Genomic DNA, 17,253 nt, shown 5'->3' with positions numbered 1-17,253 from the left:
TTGACCTTGTTTTTTAACAGTAAATCCAAAGGCAAAAATCTGTGGAAAACTCTCCCTGGGTTATTTCAGGGTTAGCCTTGTCAAGCTTGTCTTTAGCTGTCAAGAATATGACAGCGATATTCAGTATAGTTCTATAGTCCTTCAATAGAAGGCAAAACAGTTAAAGCTTATGAATCTTTTTTTCTTCCCTTCTCTCTCATGTATGGCTTATTATAACAAATATGTTTTAAGTAATTATACATAAACCTCAGCTGTCTTTTAGTGAAGGGAAACAGTTATGCACCGTGACCCTTAAGATACATGATAAAACTTCTCTACGTGCCAAACAATTCAACCTTAAAAATACAACCAAGGGGGAAAAGGTCTCAAGTTGCTTAAGTGTAGATTTCTTAAAATACATTTTCTTCATCCTGTCTTCCAATTATCAAGTGAACTGTTATTTGCTCTCTTCGACCAATATGTGATAGTTGTTTCGGACATAGTGTATTCACCGCTCACATAACATGTACTGTATGTTGCTAGCTATACTACACATGTTAACGTTCCTCGTGCATGACTGGTTTGTGGCGGCTTTGCTGACCGTTAACCTGATATCCACTCTGCATGGGCATCAGTGGTACGGGCCCATTCAGTTCCCACTTAATACACTTCCCTGAGGTGGCAGTCGCCCTTTACGTGCTGCTGCTAACTTTTCCTCCTCAGGTCTCCTCAGTGAGTGTGACACTCTTCATGCTCTGTCTTAGTAAGGCGACGCTCACCTTGAGATGCCTTTTCGCTACATCCCACAGACTTTAAGCACAACACATTAAGGACCATTAAATGGGATCAACGCTTTCAAGTTCTTTTACTGCTCAAGTGGATTGTTTAAAGATGTGCTTCTGATTGCATAAGAGGGGTGACTGTCAGCTTGTGCCTGCGTCTGCTGCTTTGTGCTGCAGTGTATGCACTACATCATGAGACACAGAAGCTGAGCTCATCTCCATGGTGACAGGTTGAGTGACAGGACAGCAAGGATACAATGGAAAATTGCCAGTTTGCTGCAAAGCCCTCCAGAGGGGTGCATCTGCTGTACACTCTAGTTTTATGACAGCACATATGAGTTTTTTTCACATATTCATATCTATGATGGCAGCTGTTCTGGTCGTTTGATGTGTGTTTTGTGCTTTGTCACGGTCAGTCAGTAACATGCATGTAGACAGCAGCGTGAAGAATGCTGATGTTGTGTGCAGGTCGAGCTCAGGTTGTATGCAGGGCATGCTGGGCTGGTGTGTGGAAGGACAGAATGGCAGATTCAGCAGCAAACCACACATTCTGACTCAGCCCATCCGTTTCTTTTGCTGTCCAGAGGCAAGTGACAGTGGGGTCGAGTTTCAGTCTCTTCTTTTCCTCTCTCTCTGATGTACACACTCACAGACAGACACATGTATACTACACTCACATGCACAACCTCACAACCATTCCTGGTTCAAGGCACTGCTGCTGGACTTACTTTCCTGGCCTATACCTCTCAGGGAGAGAGAGCCAAAATTTAAAACTCATTCACGCCTCATATTAGACATGTTAAATATAAATAACTGGATAGCAGAAGAACAGTGGCTCATCCATCAATCGATTTATTTTCACACTGCTATACCAGCTAATGATCTTGGCATCTCGCAGATGGAATATTACAACAGATATGAGTAGTTTGTTTATTGCACATAATTAGCTTGGTTGTATATCTAACCATATTGTATGTGCCAGTTCAGTTTTACAGATTCATCTTAGACATTCGACTGTGCTCTGGAATACCTGAAGAAAGGCATGTTTCTCCCTTGTTCCTGATCTGTTTCACCATGTTTCCATTTTCCATTTTGACCTCAGCTGTTACTTCACTGTTCTCCATTGGCACAGTGGGAGTTTGAGAGTCATGCTTTCCTAGCAAAGAGCCAGGACAGCGCTCTCTTGGTTCTCACCAGTGATACCCTGGATCTAGTTGCAGATATTTCCCAGTTTTGTTAATACTAATAGCATCACAGGCATTGCCATTATCATTACTTTTAGAATCCTTTAGATTTTAGATTTAGAAAGGAGCTGTAATTAGTCTTTGGTCCTTCTTCATCACTGCATCATTCTAAACATATTCTATGCTTTGAGAATGGTCATCTGAGAGCTGCACATTCAATCAGTAAAACAGTGATATGTCTTTCAGTGAGTTGCTTTACAACCTGGGCAGCTGCTCTCTCAGCCAAAATGTTCGTCATCTCAGGTTTCCAACAGTATTTGAGGATTATGTCAACAGTCTCTGGAGAAGGATATGCAGTCTTGATTGGATGGCTGAATGAAGATATTGTCTTCTCTGTTTCCGTCAGTCTGGTAACAATTCTCATGAGGAGAGGGTGGAGCACTTTAACATCCACCTCAATCACTAACTTGATCTTCACAAGGAATGGCTTATATCACTCCCTGGTTTGGTTTGTGCCAAGAAACTCTGTTAACTGATGTTGTTACTTTAGTTCATTTCATGAGATTTTCTGCATGAACTGAACTCTGTCATGTGCTTGTCCACCAAGCCAAGTTAATTAAATAGACCTGTTGTGAGTCCAAAATTTCTTTCATTCCCCGGCACTTCTTCAGACTTTCTTTCAACGGCCTTCTGTTTCTAGTCTGTCATATCACTGGGATGAAAAGTCACTTTCATACACATGCATTTTCTTTGTATGAGACTACGTTATTACTTAAAAGAGACGGTATTAATAATTAACACCGATTAGTTCTAGATATGATGCCAGTTTACTTTCAGCCGAAACAATTAGGTGATTAATTGATTAGTCAGTCAACAAAAAATGAATCAGCAACTATTTTGATCATCTATTAATTGTTTAACTCATCTATTGAGCAAAAATGTCGAATATTACTGCAAGCCAACTTCTTAATTGTAAGAATTTTCTTCTTTCTTCTGTCTTATGTGATAGTAAACTTTATATTTTGGGGTTTTGAACTTTGGGTCATACAAAACAAGCAATTTAAAGATGTCACCTTGACCTTTAGGAAATTGTTATTGGCATGTCACTATTTTTTGTATAGGGCAAAACAATTAATCTATTCATTTGCTGTTAAATGGGTAATGAAAATAGAGGAGATATAACCTGGAATTTAACCAGGGCCATTGCAGTTATACATGTGCTTTAACCATTGGGCTACCAGAATGCCCCGATTAAGGAAATAATTGTTAGTTGCAGCCTTAAATTTAATGATTGTAGCAGACAAAGTAAAATAATTTAATGGGGGGAAAAAACTATAACCCAACTTAGAAGTTCGACCTTCAAGCAGGAGAAAGTCACTTAGTAATATACACACTAATCTAAAGAATCTTGACATGCAATATGAAAAGAAAAATTGTGATGATTAGACAATGTTTTCATATCTTATGTTTAAACACTTAACCCCGTATGTACCACATTCCAAACATACTGGGTGGTATTGAGAAGTGTTGTTGACTGGGGGTGTTGGATCACACCTGTCCAGTAAACAGCTTTCACGCTGCCTCACCTCATCACTTCAGTAAATAAGATATTTGCGTGCATGATATTGATGAAAACAACATTTTCGCCTCATACCAACAACAGCCAGTTTAAACAGCTTGTTTGTGGAGCACTTATGCTTTGCTATATTGTGAATGTTTAAAAAGTTACAGATTGTAGATTGAAATTAAGACAGCTGGTTGGTATCTTGGTTGTATTAAAAACGCAGTATATTTGCTATTCAAAGGCAATACCTTACCTGATCTCACTTTAATGAGAAGTTTTAAAATTATAGCCAAACACTACACATGATTTGTTTCTTGCCTAAGAATTTGTCTACATAATAAAAGGGTCAAAACAAAATAACCAATGAACAATCTGTCATCATAAACAGAAGACCATGCAGTGCTACTGACTCCATTAGCTTATTAACACTCACTTTGGATGAGTTTCCACTTTGCTGTCATTAAAACTAAATTGTTGCAGTCACTTATCAGTGTTTCATTGTCAGAATGTCCAGGACAAACAATAAACATGGCTGCAAGCTATCATTCTTTAAGTCCCTATGCGATTGCCCGGGGGAAATGTGAAATCCTGTAGTGGAAAGATAATCACAGAATGTGCTTCTTAGCATCTCAGGAATGCAGATGGTGTCTGTGCTAGTGTCAAATTTTAGAAACCAGGTGCGGATGCTGTCATCGCAGCTTATAAATCTATGAGAAAGCAAATCAAATATATGTGAAGGTGAGGATAAAGCATGACCTTAATTTCCTGAGACATATTTTCTATAGATAGTTCACTCACAACTATTAATGTCATCTTTTACTGAGTTGCTGTGCTGTCAGAGAAGGTGTCAAATGCCATTTCTAGTGGGCTTTATGCCCCACTGAAAATGCTGATCACATTGGATAGGCACTTGAGATGATCTTTCTGGAAATAGCCAAGCCCCTGAGATTCTAAACAAAACTGTTTTAAACTGTTTTCACAGCCGATTAAAAGCCTGTCCCCTAAAGGCTCTTAAGTTCCCCTTAGAGTGTAAAACACAAAGATTTAAGGGTACACCGTGGCCTTCTCTGCCAAAGAGGAATGCGCTGTTGTTTTTCTAGCTTTAACTGGGGATGTCACTCTCTGATAAAAGGCAGTAACCTTGAGTTGATACCCATTTTATGTTTTTGTTGCTCAAATACTGAGCATACTTTTGAATCACAGATACTGTGTGCATGAGGTTTAGTTGAAAATATATTTTCAATGAAATTATCTCCAATATTTCTTTTAACTTTTAGACATATTTATTAAAGCTACTATAAATTCGTTATCCCCTATTTTCTTTGACAATATTCACTGTGCTTAAAAGGTCATTTATGATTAAGAAAAAAGAAATAAAAATACTTAGTCATTTCAGAGGAGCCTAATATACATTGTGATAATCTTTTAACATATATCAGTGTGTAATTAATCTTTGGCAGTCTCACATTTAATCAATTTTCTGCTGACCTTTTCATGTGCTTTAACCCACTTTTTTGAGTAGATCTGGCTCTATTGTTACAAACGCCAGAAGGTGAAAGCACTTTTCTTCTCTTTGGCCTGTCCTTGAAAAAATACTGCATACTATTTTCTGACTGCTGACATTTTGTTGCCTCATCAAGCAAATGTGACAAAGGAGAGTTAACATCAAAATTGTTCTTGAGGAAGGAGGTCAAAAAAACCAAAAAAACATGAAAATAGCATAGAGATTTACAATGAGTGTGTAACATATACAGTAGATGGTATCTTGTGGCTAGAATTACTCCTGGTTGAGTCATCAAAACTTTGTATGCCTAATGAATTATCCATCCTCTCCTCCTCTGTCTCTCCAGAAGCGGGATGCCAGTGTTATGTGGAGAGGAACCTGATGTGTCCTCTTTTTTTTATATTCTGCTTTTTTCTCATTGATTCCCCCTCATGAGTTCTTTCCCAAAGAGAATGGGATGAAGTATCTATAGTTTTCTCAAAAATTCTTGAGCAGTGCGTAGTTTCAGTGCAAAAACTTCACCACCTCAAATGTGAAAATTCGGGAGATAATGAAGTTCACCTGTTCGGCTGCAACAAGTGATAAATGGAACTCTCAGCACCGGGCCCTTAAAGCTGCTTATTGGCTGCTGCAGCTGAGCTGGAGCTCACTCACGGCGCCCACAGAAACCACAGCATTGTCATTCCCATGGCTGCTCTTTTGTCGGCTGTGGAATCAGCCAAGGAGTAAACAGACACTTCTGTCTTGTTTATTGTCATGTTAAGTCTGGGAGGATCTAACGCTTGATAATACACAGATGGGAATGTACACTAAAATGATGACTCCCAAAGGGTTCCACAGCTCTCCACACAGTTGTCATTCATCCACCCTGAGCAGTGGCCTTGACTTTTCTGCGCTTCTTTATTGGTGATTAGAGACAATCTTGCTATATTCCTGTGCTGTTGGGATACAGGGTGTACTAACATTCTCTGCATGCTAATGATGCATGATGCCAGCCCCAATGACACTCATTTTTTTAAAGGAGCAACAGGAACAAAAAATTGATTTGGACACAGATGAGTGAGAAGTCAAATAGCCTCTCTTTTGATGTTTCAGCAAGGTCATGTTCAAAGGAAAATATCAAATAGGTATGTGGGGGATAAAATGAAGCAGTTTCTGTGAGGTTGTATGCTGATGCTTAATATTAAGTGTGTGTCTGTGTACTTATGTGTCTGTACCTGATAATTAGGCTTATTTTAGGCTTATCTTCAAACTCCATGCTGACGACATGAAGTCTTCTATTCACCAACTGTGATTTTAATTACTTTACAAATCAATCAAAAGATCTGGGTCACTGCCACAGAGGTCGGCCTTGACTAGCATTTACACACACGCTTTAACAAAAGAACTCCTGTGTCTGCAGTCCTCATTGTTACCTTTGTTAAGGACAGGATAAATCAATGGTACGAGATTTGAGGAAGAACGCTTATTCACTTTCATATCTGTCCATTACATATGAAGCTACAGCCAGGAGCCAGTTAGCTTAGCCTAACGAGAAACAAAAAATCTGGTAACAAAATCCACCTGCAAGCACCTTTAAAGCTCACTAATTAACACGTTAGTTCTCATTTTTTAGCCATACAAAAACCTACATGTAAAAACAACAATGTGTGGTCTTATGGTCCTACAGGTTAAATGCGGAACTATTTCTTGGCAGGGAACCAGAGCTTCCTGAAGTCTCGGCTGGTTGCCAGACTTTCAGCAAGAAGGCAAATGAGGATATTTTCTAAAAATTTTGAACTAATTCTTCAAGTGTGCATGTGTATAACCACTGCAACAGCTGCCTGGATGTGTGTGTGTGTGTGTGTGTGTGTGTGTGTGTGTGTGTGTGTGTGTGTGTGTGTGTGTGTGTGTGTGTGTGTGTGTGTGTGTGTGTTTGTGTGTTGTCATTCGTGTGTGAGTCTGTCCATATGTTGTTTTACCACCCACTAATATTTTTGGGAAGAATGTTTTGCGTAGGTACGGGATCTATACAAACTAAGACGCAGCCTATAAGAGAACCCAAACAAACGCATGCCTGAACACATTTTCTCAGCAACATGCTGTATTTGAAAAGCCCCTCTTGATTATGAGTAATTTATGCTCCCTTAGCTAAAAACAAGCCATCTGACACCACTCATTTAACATTCCACACATTTTCCTCCAGTATCTAATTTGATAAGTGAGCTTGTGGATGGGAAAAGTATCCACTCCCGGTCAATAACCACAAGCCACTACTGTCAATGTGATAAATGGGAGGTTTAGTGCGAGGATACAGCTCAGTGTTTATAAGTGGATTGGACGCCGCTGATTGGGTGCGGTCATTGCAAGGGCCTGTGGGAGGAAAGCTTACATCCAGAAAGTGCTAAGAAGTTCAGTGATGACCCTACAGCATGTTTTAGCAGCTGCTTTTTCTTCCAGAGCTGATGAAAAACAGCGTCAGCTGCAGTCATACAGCAATTATCCATTCCAACTGGTTGCAAGTTCCATTTTTGATAAGAGAGGAAAAATTAGTGTCAGAATAAGCAGTGACCTATTGCTTTATCAGCAAACTTCTTATAAAAAACTTTATCAGCAACATTCCTTACGTGAGAATGAGGAAATGAATATAGGCATTCCTGTGTGCAGTAAAGTCTTTGGCACTTCCTCTGAATTTTGAGGTCAAGTTGGGATAATCCACTTTACTCACTGGAAAGTCTATGAAATACCAGTTTGCCAATACGTGTGGTGCTGGGGTGCTGGCATCAGCAAAAGGCTGTTGATCCTTTGATTCAAACTGTAATCTGAAGACAAAAGATTTTTTTTTTTTTTTTTTAAATTGAGAGCCTTTTCTATTATATTGAGCCACCTACCACATTTAAATCCAGTCATTCTCTATGTTATGGTCAAGCTTATTGATTTGAAGAATTAATAAAGGGTTTATGGGAATGTGGTTCTTTCTCATTTCTCATGCAGAATTGTTACCAATTAGGAAAATGTTTAAATAACTATATAGAGCCTATTCTTTATTATGATTGATTACTGTGATGATGATGTCACACTGTCTAATTCTCCAGCCCTTCACAGCTTAATATACCTTTCATTTTAGCTTATTAGAGCCCTTACAACTGCTAGTAGCAGGAAGGGATATTTAACAATCAAATATGATGTGCTGCCTCTCTGTTATATATGTAAAGCTAAACGCCACAATGACACGGACTTGGCTGTCAGGAACCAGAGCAAAGACAAGCAGTTGTGCAAGAGATTTAAAGGCTGAGGCCAGCAATCATCAGACCTTATGGCGAGGTCAGCAAGGTCCTTTACTCTCGGCTTTTCTCATCCAATCGCTCCGTTAGTTGAACACTCTCACTCCCAACTTGTCACACAGAGACACTTGGTCAGGACTCCTTGGCGTAACTTTTTAACATACTTGGTACCCACTTATCATAATTTTTCAATGTGCAGGGTAGTCCGATAGACGTCCGATGTACTCTGCTGCGTTGAAAGTTGACGCATGAGTCAAGCAGTCCGCAGCCGGTTGTCTGCTGACATATATGGGGCGAGACCACATTATGGTTTTCAAGTCACAGTGCACATAACCATAACAAAAGTTTAATAATGTTGTAGTGTACCCTCCACTTTGAAAAATTATGCTGAAGGGGTCCCCAGTTCATTAAAAAAAATGACGCCAAGGCGTTCTGACCAAGTGTCTGTATGCGATGAGTTGGGAATGTGAATGTATAGGTTAGTCAGCCAGTACCATTAAATCCTGCATGGAGCTGTTTAGAATATTTAATCAGTGAAGCATAAGACAAGGCAGAAATTAGAGATTGTGGGTACATTACAGATATGTGTTACTGAAGTATGATAGAGATCTTCAATGTGGATGTTGTGGGCATGGTGTCACCATTTAGCAAAGTGAACCTCATGTTTAGAATACAGACAAATGAAAGGGTCTTTTGGAATGAAAAAGTGGCCGTTCTGTCAGTTATTATGAATCCATCTCATTTCAAACAATGTCTATACTGCTAATGACTTAAAGTAAACTAAAAGGTTTTCAATTCAACTAATTTTAAAACTGTTAAAATAGGTTTTTTTGGAGTACTGTGGGCAACAGAGATCAGGATATAAAAACAACACTTACATAATATGACACTACAAAGTTGACATGTTATGTGAGCATGAGAGCAAATGGAGATAGGGTTAAATGCCTTTTGCTTTTAATTCAACAACAACGTTCCAGCGTTGTATTGACTTTTTACAGGTTAACATGAATTTCCACTAACTGTGTAGACTACTCATTTATGTAGTATTCAGTCGTCGTGGTACTGAATACTCAATATCATGAACGAACTGAATTGATGTATGGATACACTTTGGATCAAAGGCGTTACCTGAGTATTTCATTATTTTTCATAGCTGATTTGATTTGATTTGGATTGATCTGAAAGAAAGACTCAGTCACTCACTCACTCCTGAAAGCTCTGAAGCTCCGGATCACGCCTTAGCCCCTCCTGCCAGCGCTCCCGGCTCGCTAGGAAAACTGGGCCGTCAGACGTGAAACATGCATCCAGGGCTTGAGCCACGAGCTGATGGTCTTGGCTGCTGTCCCTGTCAGCCGAGACCCCAGCGTCCATCCGGCCACCAGAGATCTCCACGTCTCCTCTGTGTGACAGTATATGTTAGGCTGATCACAGCCACGAGGACCTATTTACAATCACAGTTAAGCAAACTTTATGACGTATTAATGATGTAAACAATGGCTCACCTGAAAAACCTTTTGGTAGTGCCTTCGATATACAATAGTGTATGAAAGGTAGTTGTTGCACAAACCACTTATTATTGTTTCTCATACAAACATATAAAAATTTGTTTACAAAAATTGTTATTTCCCTTGTTATTTCTCTGCATGTTGCGTATTTTATTCTTCTCTAATTCATGTTTTAATGAATACGTTGTAGTGTAGCATATTGATGTCCTGTATAATGTCTGTACTAACATTAATCTTCCCTTTTTATTATTCTTTTGCGTCCCTATTTCCTATTTCATTTAGTGTTTTAACTTTTAAGGGGGACTATATAGCACATATGATAGCACACAGTTACATACAACAGTGCCATTTTCTTTCTTGTAAGAAGATTTTGTATGTAAAGAGCTTGCAGAGGTTAAGAGTTATAATGCAGCTTGTCATTTTTCACCACAATTTATTTAGGCTGCATAAAAAACATTTTATGTTTACAGAGACACAGACTCCTCCCTTTGATAGATGAAGAGCTGCAGGTTATTTTAGGTTTCTGCACCAGGCTAACTCTTAATGCCTTTGGGTGTTTCAATCCTTCTTTTTGGGTTCCTGGAAAGATGAAACAGGAGTTATCAGTGTGCGTTTGATGCCTGCTGTGTCTATGATAGAAAGAGCCCCTTCAGTCATTCTGTGTTGTTGTGACCTGAGTCTGCCCAGCTGTACATTTTGGACCACCAGGCTGGCATGTATACTCAATATTTATTTTTGTCTTAAAATGTAACCAAGCCATGTGTACTTCTCATAGCCTCTCACATACCTGTCTTAAGAAAAGGTTAAGAGTCCATTTGTACAAGGAGTTGACAGTCTCTGCTAATGAGCTCCAGGGTGTAGCAGAGGACTTCTATAGTTTTAGTGCATAAATCTAAGAGGACATTTACTTGACTTTTGATTTTTTGTTTACTTCTTACTGGTCCTTCTTCGGTTTTTCTCATAAAGCCCAGCTCATTTTGTCGCATTTCTTTCACATAATGTTAAATAGTGAAATCACTGTTAGATCATCTTACACTGAAAAAAAGGCTTTTGTTTAGTGAAATCAAATGATCTTTTATCTTTAACTTAAAGCTGTACAAATCAGTATTCATATATTAACAATGGATCAAATAACTACTTGTTAAGTGAAAATCATTGTTCATAGTGACAAACCCACAGAGAATTATCTCTGGAATTTGCAGGTTCCCTCAGCTCTACAGAGCATTTGTCTTTCAGCTCATTTTTTTGGTTTTTGATTCACTGTCACTGCTCTCATCTACCTGATAGATGGATAAATGAGCAACCGTTTGCTAACATCTTTTCCACAACAACTTCATAATATAATATTATGTCAGTGTTGTGTTTACGGCTTGTTCTGCTGTCCCCAACTGGCCAAAAAATCAAATATTGCCAAGTCAACTTAAGAGCTCTAGTTACCATTTTCAGGCATTTTTTCAGAACTTGTCACCAGCACTTCACTGTGATTTAGAATCTTAGGTCAAGTGTTCACTAAACTCACCAAATTATGTTTTTTGAGAAATAAGCATGTACTAGCATATTATCCAACATATATTGTTTTAGGATTACCTGTCTGGAAGCCTGTCTTTCTTGAGAAATGAGTCACGTGTTTTTTCTTTGATAAAAAATGAAAACAGAGCTAAATGTGACAAAAATTAGTAAGCACTTCAGACAGAATAAGGAGCACATGCTCCTTATTTTAACAAAGTCACAGAGTACTTCAGTTCTTCTACCCTTATATTAGTAGTAGCAGTATAAAAATGGCTCTTAACTTTACTGGAAGAGCTGTAAGGATTATGTGGCACTCGAAGAACTGACCTTGATACAACTTCAGAGTGAGAGAATAAATGTAACTGAAAAGCAAAGCTGACCTTTGACCCTTGCAGTTATGATTTAACAGTTGTTGAATTTAAAAAATGAAGTCTGTCCAACTGATTAGTTAAATTGATGAATAAACTCAGAACAAACTATTCAGTTCTAATCTAGTTAGCTCACAATTTAAGTCAGCAGGGAGATTTGTGTTTTCAAGTTTAAATAGTTTACGGTGTACTCACAGCTGCTAGTTACCATTTACCCACAGCTGCTAGTTATCATCATATCCTACTTTTTTTCCTTTCAGCAGAAAGCTTATTCAGCAGTGGCCAATCACTGAGGTGAGGAGAGGTTAGCTCAAAATTTCCATTGACCTTCAGGACCTTACAGTCCCCCAGCCCCTGTGCATGCCTCGGAACCTGACACTGAAAGGCGCCCGGGAGTTTTAATATCATGGGGATTGTGGGTGCTCCTGACTGATAGAGGTTTGGGGTTGGTCTTTGATGTTCTTTGTGCTTCTTAATGAGGATCAGACTCCAGGGTTTTTGGCCAAAGCCCTCCCTCCTTCTTATTCCACTCAGAGCAGAGGGGCAGCAGAGATTGTAGAACTGGTCCAACCTCAAGAGAGGAGGATTTTTTCCCTCCTCTTCTCTTCTTCTCTATACATTTCTCCCCCTTCTCCTTCCTCTCCATCCTGCTCTTTCTCTAATCAGCCTCTCTGGCACCCAGAGCATGTCTGCATCTCAGAGTGAGTTCATCACTTCATTAAGGAGGCCTTGGCCCAGATGAATCGGGCCTCTGAAGTCTTTTCATCAGCACCTTGGGGAAGCAAGAGGTGTGGTTGGGGAGACCGATAGCAACACAGCACAGGAAGCACACCCAATGGGGTCCAGCTCAGTCTCAACTGAACACGAACACTGAAACATGTGTGTACACAACCCGGTGACAAGGCAAAGGGTCAGGGCAGATGTCAGACGAAGGGTGGGCCTGACTAACCCCCGACCCAAGTTCTTAAATTGAAGGCCAATCAAAAACACTTGTGTGCCAGTGCTCTAGTTAGGTTGCCTTTCATGTTGAAAAGACACAATATGATGATTTCACTCTGGGAAACGGAGACCCTCTGTAGCGTCATTATACTCCCTGTTAGCAACAAACAGCAGAGTCTTGGGAGGATGTGATTAGGTCTTTTCAAGCAAGATCTTGTACTCTTGTCAGTCAGTGGTTGTGAAACATTTCACTTATAAATGATACTTACAGAAACAAGTAGATAAACGCCAGATGTTGTGGCATGAGAATACATTCAACCTACATTAAAATTAGACATAACTCTCTTTTTCCCATGGGCTGAGCTGTCCACAATCATCTGCAGCTTTCTTGTGCAATTTATTAGAATTAGCCTCAAGTCAGTGCTATTTGTAGCTGAGGAACTGGACTGTTAATTTGGATTACTGCCATAGAGGAAAGCCATAAAGATTGGAGCTCATTATTCCTGTAGAAGCATTTGGGCCATAGCTTAATTAAGAGAAGTGAAGCTAAAGAATCTGTATCTTTTGTCTTGAGACCAAACCCGTAATGCACATCTTCATATCTCACATGACTGGTCCTTCATCTCTGTCCTTCATCCATTCAATCATGTATCTTTCCCTCCATCATTGCCCGTTTAGTCCTGATTATTTTTACACCATCTCCAATTCGGGCTTCACATTTAGTGCCCTCATGTGCCCTTCTTTGTGTCTTCATCACTTTTGGTCCCTTTGCGTCAGATGCTTATCTCTGTCCTGTGTTTGTCCAGGCCCTGGCCCATGCTGTTTGCTCAGCAGATCTCTGCTGCTGACTGAAGCCTTGTGTATTTGTGTGGCCGTGCATGTGAGCATGTGTTTGCCTGTGCCTGCCTACTTGCATTTGTGAGTACAGTTCGAGGACTTCATGTTGTGTTGTTGCATGGATGCTGGTGTTTGCTGTCAATGCAGCTCACATGTTGCTTTGTCCCTGCTCATTCATTACTGCGACTTTAGGAACTAAACACACACACAGATATACATACTCATTATCTCGTCTTTTCTTAGAATTCACCCCTTGATATCTTACAGCACTCTTGTATTTCCTACACTTATAGTCGTGTATGCTCTTGATTTTAAACCGATGACTTGGCCGATATTACGTTATTGCAGATGTCAGTAACAAGAAACTGCAATACAGAAATGCCAAGGATTGTGGGGTAATTTAGAAACAGTGGCACCATTACATGGTTTGTCCAGCTTGTGAAGTGACAAGTTAACTTCACAACTGTAAAATGTACCCCTCAGGATTTATCCTGGTCAGTTAATTGAAACTACAATACGCAGGTTCTGGAAATACAATGTAATCCTCCCATTTCTTCCTCTCCGTGCTCCGTTACTCAGCTAATGCATGAAGCGGGAGCTTGCTAGCCTGTGAGTTAGCCATAGCGACGTCTTTCAGTAACTAATACTTCCAATAGCTAATAGCCATCCATCACATATTATGTCAACACTGTGAGTCTCCTCATTTTTTCATACTTACTTTCCAGTTATCCTTTTCTCTTTTCACCGTTTCTAACACCCCATTTCTAGTCAATTTCATCCATGCAAGAGTGCATGTCACCGTCACTTGTTTTAAACTCATCCCCATAACCTTTATCATGACTTAGAGTTTGGAATAAGCATTCATATTCATATGTCATCTCCCGTCCAAGCGCTTGGCCAAGTCTCCTGCTTTGCTTTGAAGGAGGGCAGAGATGTGCAGTGAGGAATGACAGAATTTCCACATTAATGAAGATTTGTAGAGATGTTTGCATGGCTGGCTAGCCTAATCTATCTTGCCTGTGCATACATACCAGTAGGTTATAAAGATATAGAGATTAAACTGAGTTTTGAAATTAATTTTGGGTTTTAATAGACCCTGTTAAGTGGCAACACAGAATTCCTTGGGTGTGCTTTACGTGAACCCACAGGGGATCAGGTCTTCTACAAGCATCTATCCTGTAAGTTATAGACATATTTTTTTCTACTATAAAATTCTCACCATGTGTTCCACACAGTTCAGCTCAGTCTGATTTACAACATATGATATAATTTTAATGACTGATGTATTTGTGATGTTGAGTTGAATGATATCCAGTGGTGAAATATGCAAAGTTATGGGGATAATAATCGGTCATTTGAAAGCTGTCAGCTTGATTTAGAGATCCAAGCCATGAAAACCTCCAATGAAAATCCACTTTCTTGCCAAGCATGTGTACACACCGACATGCACACATGCAGATATAGGCGCAGAATATTATCCCCCAAAAAGCACTTAGACAAATGACATTTTCACATGTTAAAGGTCAGAAATGAAATACCCTTGTGAGCATAAATTTGGATACTCTGCTGCTTTTATGGTAGAAAGGGAGTCATCAGTATAAAACATTACTTACTTCAGGTTGAAAAACCTCAAGATTAACTGCTGTGGAATTTATAGGTCACCACATTCGGGTTCGTATCATTCAATGGGCAGATTCCTGAGCAGCATATTTCAAACAGGATGATAATTTCACACATAAGAGACACAGATGGGTGACAAATTAAAGGAAAAAACAACATAAAGAGAACAACATAAACACTCCAGAACAGCTTCAGTGCTCCTTGTCATATTGTAGATGCTGTTGGAGGGATGAAACACCATTCTTCCCTCATTGTGTTCAACACTTTTGATTCAGATCTTTTTCATACACATTAACCCAGTCATTGACCTAGAGCTGCAACAGTTAGTCAATTAACTGATCAGTCAATTGATGGAAAAATTAACCAACAACTGCAGTGGCTTCAGAAAGTATTTTGAGCCCTTCACATTTTGCACACTTTATTGTGTTGTAATTTCATTTTAAATGCATAAAATTGCCATTTTTGTGCATCAGTCTACATTCAATAATCCATGATGACAAAGTGATGATGCAAATTTCTTAAAAATCAAACTTTCTAAAGCCACTGCCACTTGTTTTGATTATTTTTTAAGCAAAAACTGCCAACATATTCTGGCTGCACCTTATTAAATGTGAGGATTTGATGCTTTTCTTTGTCATACATGATAGTAGTATAGTATAGTATGTATTTGGGTTTTGAGCTGTTGGTCAGACAGAACAATTTAGCATTTAAAGATGTCAACTTTGACTCTGGAAGATAAAAATGGAGATTTCTCCTTATTTTTGACATTTTATAGATAAAAAATAAATTGAATAATCGAGAAAATAATCGACAGAGAAATCAATAATAAGATTAACCGTTCATTGCAGCCTTACAGTGACCTCTTGTGCCCTGTATGAAAGCATTTACATTTTTTGTATTTCCACTCTGTCTTTATTCAAGCTTTTCCTTTAATTCGTCATCCATCTGTATGTTCACAATTGTTGTGAAAATTTACGCTCATTCTAACCTCAAAGTTAACAACAGATTCACCTCAAAGATAGAAGAATCTTATCTTTTTCTCTGCACTGTTATCCTAACCTCAGATGTACTAGCTGACCCGTTGGAAATAAAAAAGGCTTTTCTTTGTATTTTCTTTACTTGAGTACATGCAGGGCGTTATGCTGCATAAGGTGAACATATTCTTGAGGATATTTCACCTTTTTTGAACGATTCAAGAGCCAAAGGAAACCAAGGTTGCAGCTGTCCCAGCACAGAAAATATGATCATTCCTCCTCCATAATATATGAGCCACCAAAAGGTCTAACAGGTCCTTATGGTGTGGATGTGTGGGTCTGCTTGGGTGTGTGGATGGATACATGCTCTCATGTGTTTGTAAGTGTCTAATTTAGCTCTGGTGAAGATTAGCAGGTGGGAGGTAAAAAGACAGATTTTTAGATTTCTCAGACTTTAGATATCTAATCTTGGAGATATTCCCTATCTTCCCATGCATGGAAATCAAAATTTATTTAAATATATCAACATTTTTTCTGTTTCCTGAGCTGATGTAAATGTTTTGGCTGCCTATGTTGTTGGCTATGTATTTGTGCCAAAAGTAGCTTTTTGACAGCCTCATTTGACTGCTGAATCAAAAACACCGCAGATTTGACTCTTGAAACCTCATCTCCTTAATTCTTTCACTGTAATACTAGAATACTGTTCCCACAACATGAGAATGAGTTCATTGTGTTTTCCCACCACATCTGAAAGGGAGGTTTCAACCCTTTTTTTTTCATACTTTTTACTGTTTTGGTTACTTGACCTGAGACAAAAACAGTATACAATGTCATGATAAAAAACATTCATCCATTCCCAATATAATTATCTTACAGTATTTTTCTTACCTCTCTTTCAAAAGGGGTCTGATTTCATTATAACATACTTTCCAGATTATGTTTGCATGTTTTGGGCATTTGTGGGAAAATGCTTGTTTTTTCACACTTATTCATATGTTTTTCTTGTTTATGGTTTGGGACATGCTAATAAGGTGAGTTTAGGGGTAGACATTTCCAAACTGTGTGTGAGGTGTTTGAGCATGTTAATGCTCAAATATCGAGACTTAAGAATGGGAGTGATTCATAAGGCCACTGGGGGGCTCCAGAGACAGGACGTAAGGAGGAAGAATTCATGATGACACAGACTGAGGGCCTCAATGCAGAATCCCCTCTTACCGAAAGCTGT

At 39.1% G+C, this 17,253-nt stretch overlaps 1 protein-coding gene across 2 annotated transcripts in view; it reads left to right on the top strand.

Annotated features, from left to right (window-relative positions):
• The window catches only part of si:ch211-285f17.1 (sickle tail protein homolog), a 108,059-nt gene that overhangs the window by 415 nt on the left and 90,391 nt on the right, over window positions 1-17,253 (top strand). The window lies entirely within an intron of this gene.

This window comes from Xiphias gladius, chromosome 5 (genome assembly GCF_016859285.1).
Source record: "Xiphias gladius isolate SHS-SW01 ecotype Sanya breed wild chromosome 5, ASM1685928v1, whole genome shotgun sequence".
Lineage (NCBI taxonomy): Eukaryota > Metazoa > Chordata > Actinopteri > Istiophoriformes > Xiphiidae > Xiphias > Xiphias gladius.
The sequence above is the reverse complement of the archived record's forward strand: the minus strand, read 5'-3'. Positions and strand labels throughout refer to the sequence as shown.